This window comes from Hippoglossus hippoglossus, chromosome 16 (genome assembly GCF_009819705.1).
Source record: "Hippoglossus hippoglossus isolate fHipHip1 chromosome 16, fHipHip1.pri, whole genome shotgun sequence".
Classification (NCBI taxonomy): domain Eukaryota; kingdom Metazoa; phylum Chordata; class Actinopteri; order Pleuronectiformes; family Pleuronectidae; genus Hippoglossus; species Hippoglossus hippoglossus.
In genome coordinates this window covers 10,153,335-10,168,661 of record NC_047166.1, presented here as the reverse complement: position 1 = coordinate 10,168,661, position 15,327 = coordinate 10,153,335, and the positions used below count along the sequence as shown (strand labels likewise).

The 15,327-nt window shown below is 36.2% G+C and overlaps 1 pseudogene; it reads left to right on the top strand.

Annotated features, from left to right (window-relative positions):
- Positions 1-558: 558 nt before the first annotated feature.
- LOC117776377 lies at positions 559-4,117 on the top strand (annotated as a pseudogene).
- The last annotated feature ends 11,210 nt before the right edge of the window (positions 4,118-15,327 follow it).

The window sequence follows — 15,327 nt, the reverse complement described above, 5'->3', positions numbered from 1 at the left end:
GTGGTGATGCCTCATGTCTTGACTCACACCTGCTGCTGGGTATTGCAAAGTCGAGCAGGCTACTGAGGCTGTAACTCATTTTCAGAGGGCTGTCATTTATTTGCGATTTCCAAACGTCCTACGAAGGAAAGGACATAAATTAAACTAGGGCTACGTTGTAGCACTAACGGGCCCGAGCACAGGCATTTTGAAACCTGTTGCGGTTAGAGTGGAGAGAGCGATCAATAGGGCCTCCCACCGTTCGGTGCTCGGGCCCTAATTAGTTGCTTTTAATTGATAAGTGGTTTTATATCATTATAGACAGTAAGATAGATGAAATATTGCGGCCAATTCAGATGTAAAGTAAACCCTCTATAATTACGATAATTGCTCCTATATATATGTTGATATGTATGTATATATGTGCTTTTTTCAAAGTTATAGATCGTGTGTGTGTGTTTTTGTGTCAGTACATTTCCATAGATATGTTCCCTGCACTAATAGTTTGTTTTAATGGTGTAGTTCATTTGTGCATCGCTCCAGAGAACGAAGTTGCCCTGTGAACTTCAGGAAGCCATAATGAAATGGGAGAAGTTAAAGCCTCCGGAGCCAGATGATCCCATGTGCTGCTGCGAGTGTGATATCTACCAGTACGGATGCTGCTGTGACTGTGAAGATCTGGACGAGGCCTTTAACAGGTTAGAAGAAGTATGACCTTTAATGAGACACAAATGGGTCACAAGGTGATTTACAGACATCCAATACAATTTAGATGCAATTCTCAATATATTTTAGCCATAAGTGTTCCAAAAGCTAAAAAAAGTACTTGTTAGAATAAAACCATGTAAATAACCATGCATAGTGATTATGACAGATGAGTGACAGCATCAGTTGCAGCAGGTCAGTTTACAGCACCACAGGAAACATTGCACATGGGAGATTTTTTGTGAACAAGCTCAGCTAAAATATCCTTTGGGATAATGGGGGTCACATATCTCTGACTCGGTTATTTTGGGCATCAAGGACTCAAAGGTTTTGGAATCCCTGCTTTAGTACAATAAACTTCAGGCCGAGTGAAGAAATGTCCCAGGGCCCCAGATCCTTCTGAGACTTCATGACTTCATGTTGCAATGTATTTAATCATAAATTCATTTTATTTTATCCATTTATTTATCTTTTTACAGTTTATTTAAAACCAAACACGTGTGACATCACACCAAAGCACAATATTAAAATTACAGGGTCTGACCCTTCTAATAAGAAAACAACATGTGATTTTTTTCCTCATATCATCTTATTAGTTTGATCAATGAAAGTGTATTAGCATCATTCCTAATTAAGTTTTTTTATTTTCAAGTGTTTGTAACTCTGCCTGAATGTGTGCGCTGCAGGTGGCTGAGACACAAACCCCCTCACAGCGGATGTCACTCTCCTGTTCTCGGGGCCCTGATTGACAACCTGGAGATCTCCATGATCCCGGCCCTGGTGCTGCTGCCTCTGCTGCTCCGGGCCACAGCGCTGCACTACCCGCTGGGCATCATCATCCTGACAGCTCTGCCCAGCCTGGTCCTCTTGTACTACTACGCCACGCACCCTCTTCTTCCTTACTCTGGCGCTGTTCTCTCTGGCCTACATGTATTACCTCTTCATCACAGAGATTCTACCGCGTGGGGACGTCAGCCATCTGCAGCTGTGCACTGTGACTGCTGGGATGATCCTCACCATCGGATCTCTCATTCACACCAAGAGAGGCCCAGGGTTTCACACCACCTCCTATCACAGCCAGAGTGAGGAGGTTAACAAGGACTCTACACATCTTAATGGATCCATCCAATCAGCGGCCTCCTCCTCCTCTCCTCCTGCCCTGACAGAAAATGGGAGCAGATGCTCTGTGTGCAAAACAATGCGACCCCCCGCGGGCCGGACACTGTCGAACCTGTGGATCCTGCGTCAAGCGTCTGGACCACCACTGTGTCTGGTGGGTTGGATTTGATATTATAACATCTTTATACTTCTTTGAATTGTACATTCACACCACATCATGAAAGTGAATATTGAATTATGACAGATTAGATAACTGCCCTGTAATTACACAACAATGTTCATGTCTTAAGCAAAGACTCCTACTGTACCCACTGGTTTCCTCAGGGCCGTGCACAGACATTTTGGGGAGCAGGGACTCAAGTGAAAAACTCTTTGCATCCAAAGATTGATTTTTAAATGGAAACTGCTCCCAGCAAAAATGTCTTGAAATGTAAACTTGAACTAGAAAACTGGTAAACTGGGATCTGTCTCAGGCCAACCAGGAAGACAGGGTGTCTATTTGTTTGTGAGCTTTATCAGACACTTTCCTGAACTGCACACTGCCAAGAACATTAAAGATGATGATGTCAGTTTTATAAATCTCTTTATACCTCATGCACAGTTTCTGAATTGTTTCATTGTCTGCAATAGACTTACAACCTCAAAGACAAAAGAATAAAATGTATATATGATGTTAATCTTCCTGTTTATTATTCACATTTACTATATAGATAGAAACTCCAGAACCAACCATGATATACTGTGAGTATACTGAATCTATTACCACCAAACTAGAATAACCCACATGATAGTCTGACCAGGAAATATTCAATAGTCTTTCAAATGTAAACTTCAAATACTACATCTACTGAGTTATTTTAAATACAGCAGGTATATGGAGCCAACATATCCAGGTCAGCTTGGGTCTCACAGATCTTTGTCTTGTGGGTCTGTGTTGTGTTTGTGTGTTTGTGTTGAGGTGTTGCAGGATAAACAGCTGTGTCGGACAGGCAAACCACCGCAGTTTCCTGCTGACCCTCTTGGTGTTCGTGCTGACCTCTCTGTATGGGATCAGTTTGGTGCTTTGCAGCATCTGTCCTCGGCAGTATGTCATGATGGCTCTCTTCTACTGCCCCGGTGTCTACAGCCAGTCCAGGTACAGCACTCTATATATCATAAATACATGTTTATGTATCATATCTTCTGTCTCATCCCAACAACTACATCAGAAGTCCACATTGAAAAAGTTCACCAAATTAATATAAACACAAAAATTGACTTTACTTGTTGCTATTAGATAATAGGCATGATATGATGATATTAGTAGAATTTGTAAGGACATATATTCTACTGCCTCATCTTTGCTACATTGATGTATTAGAGTCATCAGTATTTGATTGTGGGAAAAAGTTAAAAGAAGATTCTATTTGGACATTTTTGACTACTTATTTAAATGTTGTCCATGTTTTGAGGCAATTTAATTTGAAACAAGTCAGAGCCTTTGGAACGGCTGTCAAAAAGTACAATTAACTCAAAACACATATTTTCAACTTGTGCCTTTGTTAAAATACTGTCAAGTCAAGTAACGAAAAGTAACGAAAAGTAACGAAAAGTAACGGAAAGTAACGTCACGTCACGTCACGTCACGTCACGTCACGTCACGTTACGTCACATCACGTTACGTTACGTTACGTTACGTTACGTTACGTTACGTTACGTTACGTTACGTTACTTTACGTTACACCACTTTACGTTACGCTACTTTACGTTACATTACTTCACGTTACAGCCCTAGAAATTGTAGAAATTGTAATTTTAATTTTTAATTATTATTGTGCTTCTAATTTATCTTTATCTTCATGACTGTATTTAACTTCAGTGGTCAAACCAAGAAAGTTGAAAGCCTACTTTATTTGAAAGCACTTGTAATTAGGGCCCGAGCACCGAACAGTAGGAGACAGTCGGAGGCCCTATTGAAATTGTAAGGAACCCTAACCCTTTTTTTTTTTTTTCAGGCAAATGAATTGGCTTTTTGAGGGCTTTAACATGCTCAACTTCTTACCAAACTTTCCTGAAAATTAGAAAGTGGTGAAAATTGACGTATTCTGGAGTAATTTTAAATTTTACGTCGTTACTTTTGTTTGTCCAAGTTTTTACCCCTCTATTTTGAATGTAATAGTTTTAATAGATTAAAGTAGGCTTACCTTATGCTGCCACCAGATGGCAGTCATAAACACCTCTTAACTCCATAAATAACTATGTTTCTCAACCATTGGGTTCAGACCCTCCGGAGGGTCACATGGTCAATCTGAGGGTCTGTGATATGAGACATTGAAACATATTTTTTGTGTTTGCAAATGAAGTATGAGGAGATGGTGTTAATTGGTAAATTTCCAGATATCTGATGTGTTACATTTAGGATCAATATACTGTTTGTGTTTAGTGAAATGCAGTTTTGCATCATGTTGTAGTGTTTTTCCATGTTGCTCTTTGTTGCTGCATATTGAAAAGCCAACTCACAGTGTGTGCTTGTCACCTGGAGTCAGAGCTTTCACTGTGGGCTCAAGTGTTTGTGGTAAGATTGATTAAAGAAATGCTTTATGAGTTGAATGGCAGATCTCTGTAAATGGCTATTTCAGTTGATCAGTTGAGTCATCCTTGGCTTTGGCCCCAGCTGTTAAAAGGGATGGGTGATTCATTGCATTTCAATTACTGCTTCCAACGATTATGAAAACAAAGTAGTCAACATAAAACAATCATTTATTTCCAGCAGGGGAATATCTTCCAACTCACTCTCCCTTCCCCCTCCTCCTTCTCCTCCTTCTCCTTCTTCTTTCTCTCCATTTGCTCTTTCTTTTCCTGCTTATTCTTCTCTTTCTTCTCCCTCTTCTTCAGTTCTTTGCTCTCCTTATTCTCCTTCTCTCTCTCCAGTTGCTCTTTCTTTTCCTGCTTCTTCTTCTCTTTCTTCTCCTTTTTGACCTTCACCTTGTCCGAGTCGGTCTCAAAGGTGAGTTCCTGAAAAGACAGAGACAACATAAGTGTCAACACTTTCTTCCTCAAAGTCTAAACATGAAACAAACTTACAATCCATATAATTCAAATCTAAAATGATCTGATTTAACGTACCTGAAGCTCAATGTTCTTCAGTATCAGGGCCTCATGCTCCTTTACAACTACGTTCTCAGCAGCCTGCTTCTTCAGTGCAGTGTTTTCTTTGTCCAGAGCTGAGTTTTCAGCAGTCAGCTGCCTCTCTAGATCAACTTTCACTGCAGCCAGAGCAGCGTTTTCTGCAGCCACAGCAGTGTTTTCGGCAGCCTGCTTCTTCAGAGCTGTATTCTCTTTGGCCAGAGCTGAGTTTTCAGCAGTCAGCTGCCTCTCTAGATCAACTTTCACTGCAGCCAGAGCAGCGTTTTCTGCAGCCACAGCAGTGTTTTCGGCAGCCTGCTTCTTCAGAGCTGTATTCTCTTTGGCCAGAGCTGAGTTTTCAGCAGTCAGCTGCCTCTCTAGATCACTTTTCACTGCATCTTTTTCAGAGATGATGTGCTTCATCTTCTTGTCAAAGGAAATCTCCATCGCCTTGACCTGGTTGCACTTGTCGCTCAGCTCCCTTTTCACCCTCTCGATCTGATCGTTTTTAGGACGAGCACTCAATTTGTAGATGTACTTTTCTTTGTCCTTCAACACCAGCTTCAACTCCTTGAGCTCGTCCTCCAACTCTGTCTGCATGGCTCTTCCAGAGTCAAAGGCCTGCCCCTGTTTGGCGGAATCAATCTGATCCTGCATGGCCTGTTTGTCCCTCTTCCACCTAGCATCATTTGTGGACATCATGCACTTCAGTGCCGCATTTTCCTGAGCTAGCTCCATTCCCTCAAATTCCATTTCCTTGATCTCTCCATGGAGGAATTCAATCGTTTTGGTGGGAGATTCCACATGATGTACAACGGACTGAAAGACACAAACATACATATAACAGGTAAATACACACTCCCATCATAAGTTTGGATACACAGAAAAAGACAAGAGGTCTTTCATCTTCATCTCTAATGATCCACACTGCTGAATGTAACTTTAACAGTTACATCACTTTCATCAATTCAGACGATTTCTCATCCATCCGTTCATTATCTCTCTTAAAACATTGATCATCACATGAAATTGTTACGAGTTAATTTAAATACTGTTTCTGCATTTCTCTTAAGTACAGTATCTCAACACTAAAGTGAAAGTGAATTATCCTAAACAGAAGCTGCATAATATCCACAGAGACTCATTTCATGGAAAGTATTGTAACACACAGACCGCAACTGTCAGTTCAGACTGAATGTCAGGTGACTGATGTGATGGGTTTATTGAAAATTCACAGACAAAACATGAAATAATGAAATAAAATGTAAGGTGGTCTGAATATGTGTAACACTAAAAGTGTCTCCTGATTAGAAAATCTTACCTCGTTTTTTAAGTTGTGTCCCTTCTTCATCTTGGCTGAACACAGGTACAGGGTAAGTATTGTCGAGAAAAATGATCCGTTGTCTTCTAATAGTCTTGATGTTTCTTGGAGCTGTTGTCTTCTCCCTGTCTTGGACTGGTAGCAGTGTTGAATATGAAGGGTCAGGTTGGAGCTGTTATCCTGTCGCCGTCTCAAACTCAACTGACAAATTTCTCCTCCAGAGTTCAATAAATAGGGTTTAAAGAGGGTTTCATACGTGACATCAAAGGAACAGTTGGCTACACAATACAGGCCCTCATGCCTGTGTTCAATAGGGCCTCCCACTGTCTCCTACTGTTCGGTGCTCGGGCCCTAACTAGAACACAGGCATGAGGGTTTCAAATGTGACATCAAAGGAACAGTTGGCTACATAAAAACAACATTGAATAAAATATCCGTAGGTCTTGAATTTCCTGCAAAGTTTCATGATCTTTTGAGCATGTCTAGTTATTATTATCACCCTCATGAATTGGCTTTTTGAGGGCTTCAACATGCTCAAAAATATTCTAAAGTTTGCAGTAAATTAGAAAGTGGTGAAAATTTACGTATTCTGGAGTATTTGGAAATGGGTGTGGCAAAATGGCTCAACAGCGCCACCTGGAACGCAGCCCCTAGGTTTCCCCTCGACCGATCTTCACCAAAATCGGAACTAGGTTGTATCGTGACCAGTCATACAAAAAGGTCTGAAGGAGCATTATGAAACAGGAAGCCCGCCATTTTGGATTTAGTGGCCATTTTGGCCATATTCCACATTTTTACTTTGACGAACTTGTCGTAGAGCTTTCATCAGATCAACTTCAAATTGAGATGAGTGTCATCACAACAAGATGGAGATCGAAACTACCTCGAATTTCAACTTTTCGTCACACGGTGTGACCGTGGCGTGGCGTGGCGTGGCGTCAAAGTTTGATTACACGCCATCAAAACACGAGGTTCTGTATCTCTGACATATTTGGTCCAATCGAGTCCAAACTAGACATGTAAGACAAGAGTCCCGGCCTGATGACATCTACACAAAAATCGTGACTTAAAATCACAGCGCCCCCTGGTGGAAACCGGAAATGTCTTGTTTTTTGCATGTCTTACACTTGGATGTATTCCTCCTCATCCACTGACCGGGTCTCAAGACATTGATAATGTAGGCATAAGATTACTGGGACTTTTCGTCAAACACCATATTAATGGTGTGGCGTTAAAGTTCATCAACTCGCCGTGACACACGAAATTGCTGTAACTTCAGTGTTCATGGTTCTATCTCACTCAAACTACATTTGTGTAGCAACAGCCCCCCCCTGCAGACATTTATATGGTTTTAAGGAATGGGCGTGGCAAAATAACTGACTAGCGCCCCCAAAAGATAGCCCCGGCACTACGATTGTCCGACATCTACAAATATCGATAGGGACATGTGTCTTTTCATGACAAACAAAAAAGTGTCTTGGATAAATATGCTAGACCAAACAGGAAGCCTTCGTTACTTTTTTACTTTTAGTTACTTTTCGTTACTTTGTTACTTTTCGTTACTTAGTTACTTTTCGTTACTTTTCGTTACTTTGTTACTTTTCGTTACTTAGTTACTTTTCATTACTTTTCTTTACTTTTCATTACTTCGTTACTTTTTGTTACGTTTAGTTACTTTTTGTTACGTTTAGTTACTTTTCGTTACGTTACGTTACGTTACATTACTTTACGTTACGTTACGTTACGTTACGTTACTTCACGTTACGTTACTTCACGTTACTTTACATTACTTCACGTTACTTTACGTTACTTTACGTTATGTCATATCTATTTATATAGCACTTCTCAAAACAAAGTTACAAGATGCCTCACAACAAGAGGCGGCAGGATATTGTGAGGGCCCTCCCCTTACCGAATGGCTGATTACTTTTGACAAGGCCTCATGCCACTCGCTTTTCTGACATGTTAAATATTTTTTAAGTTTTGTTATGGACGAGAACATCTAAATGTGTCTGTATGATGGGGGTTTGCATTTAAAGTTACTTCTTTTATATCATGTATGTGTATGAACAATATGCACTTTTTTTTTTACATAATTTTGATACTAAAAGAATGTTATATTTGATGATGTGGTTTTTGAGTGAGGTCAATTTGGTTCGATGTCAGGGCCCCCTTGCTCCCTTTTGCGTGGGGCCCCCAAAGTCCCTTGAAACTCTCTTGACCTCTCTGTCTCTCCCTCAGTTGACCGAGGAGGACATCCTCAGTAACAATGGTGAAAGTAACGTAAAGTAACTAAGTAACGTAACGTAACGTAACGTCAAGTAACAAAGTAACGAAAAGTAACAAAGTAACGAAAAGTTACTAAAAGTAACGGAACGTAACGGAGCGTAACGGAAAGTAACTAAGTAACGTAACGTAACGTACAGTAACGTACAGTAACGTAAAGTAACAAAGTAACTAAAGGTTACTAAAAGTAACGTAAAGTAACGTAAAGTAACGTAAAGTAACATAAAAGTAACTAAGTAACGTAACGTAAAGTAACGTAACGTAATGTAATGTAACGTAACGTAACGTACAGTAACGTTACGTTACGTTACGTTACGTTACTGTAAGTAACGTAACGTAACGTAGCGTAACGTAACAAAGTAACGCAAAGTAACGAAAAGTTACTAAAAGTAACTAAAAGTAACGTAACGTAACTAAGTAACGTAAAGTGACGTAAAGTAACATAAAGTAACTAAGTAACGTAACGTAAAGTAACGTAATGTAACGTAACGTACAGTAACGTTATGTTACTGTACGTAACGTAACGTAACGTAACGTAACGTAACGTAACAAAGTAACGAAAAGTAACAAAGTAACGAAAAGTTACTAAAAGTAACGTAACGTAACGTACAGTAACGTACAGTAACGTACAGTAACGTACAGTAACGTAAAGTAACCAAGTAACGAAAAGTTACTAAAAGTAACAGAACGTAACAAAAAGTAACTAAGTAACGTAGTGACGTGACGCGACGTAAAGTGGCGTGACGTGACGTGACGTGACGTGACGCGACGCAACGCAAAGTAACGTAAGTAACATTACGTAATGTTACGTGACGTAAAGTAAAGTAATGCGACGCGAGGTAAAGTAACGTTACGTGACGTGACGTTACGTGACGTTACTTTTTTACTTTTAGTTACTTTTCGTTACTTTGTTACTTTTCGTTACTTAGTTACTTTTCGTTACTTTTCGTTACTTTGTTACTTTTCGTTACTTAGTTACTTTTCATTACTTTTCTTTACTTTTCATTACTTCGTTACTTTTTGTTACGTTTAGTTACTTTTTGTTACGTTTAGTTACTTTTCGTTACGTTACGTTACGTTACATTACTTTACGTTACGTTACGTTACGTTACGTTACTTCACGTTACGTTACTTCACGTTACTTTACATTACTTCACGTTACTTTACGTTACTTTACGTTATGTCATATCTATTTATATAGCACTTCTCAAAACAAAGTTACAAGATGCCTCACAACAAGAGGCGGCAGGATATTGTGAGGGCCCTCCCCTTACCGAATGGCTGATTACTTTTGACAAGGCCTCATGCCACTCGCTTTTCTGACATGTTAAATATTTTTTAAGTTTTGTTATGGACGAGAACATCTAAATGTGTCTGTATGATGGGGGTTTGCATTTAAAGTTACTTCTTTTATATCATGTATGTGTATGAACAATATGCACTTTTTTTTTTACATAATTTTGATACTAAAAGAATGTTATATTTGATGATGTGGTTTTTGAGTGAGGTCAATTTGGTTCGATGTCAGGGCCCCCTTGCTCCCTTTTGCGTGGGGCCCCCAAAGTCCCTTGAAACTCTCTTGACCTCTCTGTCTCTCCCTCAGTTGACCGAGGAGGACATCCTCAGTAACAATGGTGAAAGTAACGTAAAGTAACTAAGTAACGTAACGTAACGTAACGTAACGTCAAGTAACAAAGTAACGAAAAGTAACAAAGTAACGAAAAGTTACTAAAAGTAACGGAACGTAACGGAGCGTAACGGAAAGTAACTAAGTAACGTAACGTAACGTACAGTAACGTACAGTAACGTAAAGTAACAAAGTAACTAAAGGTTACTAAAAGTAACGTTAAAAGTAACGTAACGTAACGTAACGTAACGTAACGTAAAGTAACGTAACGTAATGTAATGTAACGTAACGTAACGTACAGTAACGTTACGTTACGTTACGTTACTGTAAGTAACGTAACGTAACGTAGCGTAACGTAACAAAGTAACGCAAAGTAACGAAAAGTTACTAAAAGTAACTAAAAGTAACGTAACGTAACTAAGTAACGTAAAGTGACGTAAAGTAACATAAAGTAACTAAGTAACGTAACGTAAAGTAACGTAATGTAACGTAACGTACAGTAACGTTATGTTATGTTACTGTACGTAACGTAACGTAACGTAACGTAACGTAACAAAGTAACGAAAAGTAACAAAGTAACGAAAAGTTACTAAAAGTAACGTAACGTAACGTACAGTAACGTACAGTAACGTACAGTAACGTACAGTAACGTAAAGTAACCAAGTAACGAAAAGTTACTAAAAGTAACAGAACGTAACAAAAAGTAACTAAGTAACGTAGTGACGTGACGCGACGTAAAGTGGCGTGACGTGACGTGACGTGACGTGACGCGACGCAACGCAAAGTAACGTAAGTAACATTACGTAATGTTACGTGACGTAAAGTAAAGTAATGCGACGCGAGGTAAAGTAACGTTACGTGACGTGACGTTACGTGACGTGACGTGACGCAACGCAACGCAACGCAAAGTAACGTAACATAACGTAACATAACGTAACATAACGTAACGTACAGTAACGTAAAGTAATGACAAGTTACTAAAAGTAACGTAAAGTAACGTAAAGTAACGTAAAGTAACATAAAGTAACTAAGTAACGTAACGTAACGTAATGTAACGTAACGTACAGTAACGTTACGCTATGTTACAGTACGTAACGTAACGTAACGTAACGTAACGTAACGTAACGTACAGTAACGTAAAGTAACAAAGTAACGAAAAGTTACTAAAAGTAACTAAAAGTAACGGAACGTAACGTAAAGTAACTAAGTAACGTAACGTAACGTAAAGTAATGTGGCGTGACGTGACGTGATGTGACGTGACGTGAGGCGACGCGACGCAACGCAACGCAACACAACGCAACGCAACGCAAAGTAACGTAACGTAACGTAAAGTAGCGTGACGTGACATGACGCGACGCAACACAACGCAAAGTAGCGTGACGTGACGCGACGCAACGCAAAGTAACGCGACGTAAAGTAACATTACGTAATGTTACGTGACGTAACGTAACGTAACGTAACGTAACGTAACGTAATGTAACGTAACGTACAGTAACGTTACGCTATGTTACAGTACGTAACGTAACGTAACGTAACGTAACGTAACGTAACGTAACGTAACGTACAGTAACGTAAAGTAACAAAGTAACGAAAAGTTACTAAAAGTAACTAAAAGTAACGGAACGTAACGGAAAGTAACTAAGTAACGTAACGTAACGTAAAGTAATGTGGCGTGACGTGACGTGATGTGATGTGATGTGACGTGACGTGACGCGACGCGACGCAACGCAACGCAACACAACGCAACGCAACGCAAAGTAACGTAACGTAAAGTAGCGTGACGTGACATGACGCGACGCAACACAACGCAAAGTAGCGTGACGTGACGTGACGCAACGCAAAGTAACGCGACGTAAAGTAACATTACGTAATGTTACGTGACGTAAAGTAAAGTAAGTACATTTCATTACGTGACGTGACGTAATGAAATGTATTTTTTTTTAATTGTTTTTGCTGCCAAAAAAAAATTTAAAAATCTAGTGAGAAATTTATTTACACATCTACAAAGATGCAAATTTGTACATCTTTTCTCCTAGACGTGACGTGACGCGACGTAAAGTAACGTGACGTGACGTAAAATTACAAAAGTAACTAAAATTACAAAAGTAACGAAAAGTACAAAAGTAACTAAAAAGTAACTAAAAGTACAAAAGTAACTAAAAGTACAAAAGTAACTAAAAAGTAACTAAAAGTACAAAAGTAACTAAAAAGTAATGAAAAGTACAAAAGTAACTAAAAGTACAAAAGTAACTAAAAAGTAACTAAAAGTACAAAAGTAACTAAAAGTACAAAGTAACTAAAAAGTAACTAAAAGTACAAAAGTAACTAAAAGTACAAAAGTAACTAAAAAGTAACGAAAAGTACAAAAGTAACTAAAAAGTAACGAAAAGTACAAAAGTAACGAAATGTACAAAAGTAACTAAAAGTACAAAAGTAACTAAAAAGTAACTAAAAGTACAAAAGTAACGAAAAGTACTAAAGTAACTAAAAAGTAACTAAAAGTACAAAAGTAACTAAAAGTACAAAAGTAACTAAAAAGTAACGAAAAGTACAAAAGTAACTAAAAAGTAACTAAAAGTACAAAAGTAACTAAAAGTACAAAAGTAACGAAAAGTACTAAAGTAACTAAAAAGTAACTAAAAGTACAAAAGTAACTAAAAGTACAAAAGTAACTAAAAAGTAACTAAAAGTACAAAAGTAACGAAAAGTACAAAAGTAACTAAAAAGTAACAAAAAGTACAAAAGTAACTAAAAAGTAACGAAAAGTACAAAAGTAACTAAAAGTACAAAAGTAACTAAAAGTACAAAAGTAACTAAAAAGTAACTAAAAGTACAAAAGTAACTAAAAGTTCAAAAGTAACTAAAAAGTAACTAAAAGTACAAAAGTAACTAAAATTACAAAAGTAACGAAAAGTACAAAAGTAACTAAAAAGTAACTAAAAGTACAAAAGTAACTAAAAGTACAAAAGTAACTAAAAAGTAACTAAAAGTACAAAAGTAACTAAAAAGTAATGAAAAGTACAAAAGTAACTAAAAGTACAAAAGTAACTAAAAAGTAACTAAAAGTACAAAAGTAACTAAAAGTACAAAAGTAACTAAAAAGTAACTAAAAGTACAAAAGTAACGAAAAGTACTAAAGTAACTAAAAAGTAACTAAAAGTACAAAAGTAACTAAAAGTACAAAAGTAACTAAAAAGTAACGAAAAGTACAAAAGTAACTAAAAAGTAACTAAAAGTACAAAAGTAACTAAAAGTACAAAAGTAACAAAAAGTACTAAAGTAACTAAAAAGTAACGAAAAGTACAAAAGTAACTAAAAGTACAAAAGTAACTAAAAAGTAACTAAAAGTACAAAAGTAACTAAAAGTACAAAAGTAACTAAAAGGTAACGAAAAGTACAAAAGTAACTAAAAGTACAAAAGTAACGAAAAGTACAAAAGTAACTAAAAAGTAACGAAAAGTACAAAAGTAACTAAAAGTACAAAAGTAACTAAAAAGTAACGAAAAGTACAAAAGTAACTAAAAGTACAAAAGTAACGAAAAGTACAAAAGTAACTAAAAAGTAACTAAAAGTACAAAAGTAACTAAAAGTACAAAAGTAACTAAAAAGTAACGAAAAGTACAAAAGTAACTAAAAAGTAACGAAAAGTACAAAAGTAACTAAAAGTACAAAAGTAACGAAAAGTACAAAAGTAACTAAAAAGTAACTAAAAGTACAAAAGTAACTAAAAGTACAAAAGTAACTAAAAAGTAACGAAAAGTACAAAAGTAACTAAAAAGTAACTAAAAGTACAAAAGTAACTAAAAGTACAAAAGTAACTAAAAAGTAACGAAAAGTACAAAAGTAACTAAAAGTACTAAAGTAACTAAAAAGTAACTAAAAGTACAAAAGTAACTAAAAAGTAACTAAAAGTACAAAAGTAACGAAAAGTACAAAAGTAACTAAAAAGTAACTAAAAGTACAAAAGTAACTAAAAGTACAAAAGTAACTAAAAAGTAACTAAAAGTACAAAAGTAACTAAAAAGTAACGAAAAGTACAAAAGTAACTAAAAGTACAAAAGTAACGAATAGTACAAAAGTAACTAAAAAGTAACTAAAAGTACAAAAGTAACTAAAAGTACAAAAGTAACTAAAAAGTAACGAAAAGTACAAAAGTAACTAAAAAGTAACTAAAAGTACAAAAGTAACTAAAAGTACAAAAGTAACTAAAAAGTAACGAAAAGTACAAAAGTAACTAAAAGTACTAAAGTAACTAAAAAGTAACTAAAAGTACAAAAGTAACGAAAAGTACAAAAGTAACTAAAAAGTAACTAAAAGTACAAAAGTAACTAAAAGTACAAAAGTAACTAAAAAGTAACGAAAAGTACAAAAGTAACTAAAAGTACAAGAGTAACTAAAAAGTAACTAAAAGTACAAAAGTAACTAAAAGTACAAAAGTAACTAAAAAGTAACGAAAAGTACAAAAGTAACTAAAAGTACAAAAGTAACTAAAAAGTAACGAAAAGTACAAAAGTAACTAAAAGTACTAAAGTAACTAAAAAGTAACTAAAAGTACAAAAGTAACGAAAAGTACAAAAGTAACTAAAAAGTAACGAAAAGTACAAAAGTAACTAAAAGTACAAGAGTAACTAAAAAGTAACTAAAAGTACAAAAGTAACTAAAAGTACAAAAGTAACGAAAAGTACAAAAGTAACTAAAAAGTAACTAAAAGTACAAAAGTAACTAAAAGTACAAAAGTAACTAAAAAGTAACTAAAAGTACAAAAGTAACGAAAAGTACAAAAGTAACTAAAAAGTAACTAAAAGTACAAAAGTAACTAAAAAGTAACTAAAAGTACAAAAGTAACTAAAAGTACAAAAGTAACTAAAAAGTAACGAAAAGTACAAAAGTAACTAAAAGTACAAAAGTAACTAAAAGTACAAAAGTAACTAAAAAGTAACGAAAAGTACAAAAGTAACTAAAAAGTAACTAAAAGTACAAAAGTAACTAAAAGTACAAAAGTAACTAAAAAGTAACGAAAAGTACAAAAGTAACGAAAAGTACAAAAGTAACTAAAAAGTAACTAAAAGTACAAAAGTAACTAAAAGTTACTTTTTAGTTACTTTTGAACTTTTAGTTACTTTTGTACTTTTAGTTACTTTTTAGTTACTTTTGTACTTTTAGTTACTTTTGTACTTTTAGTTA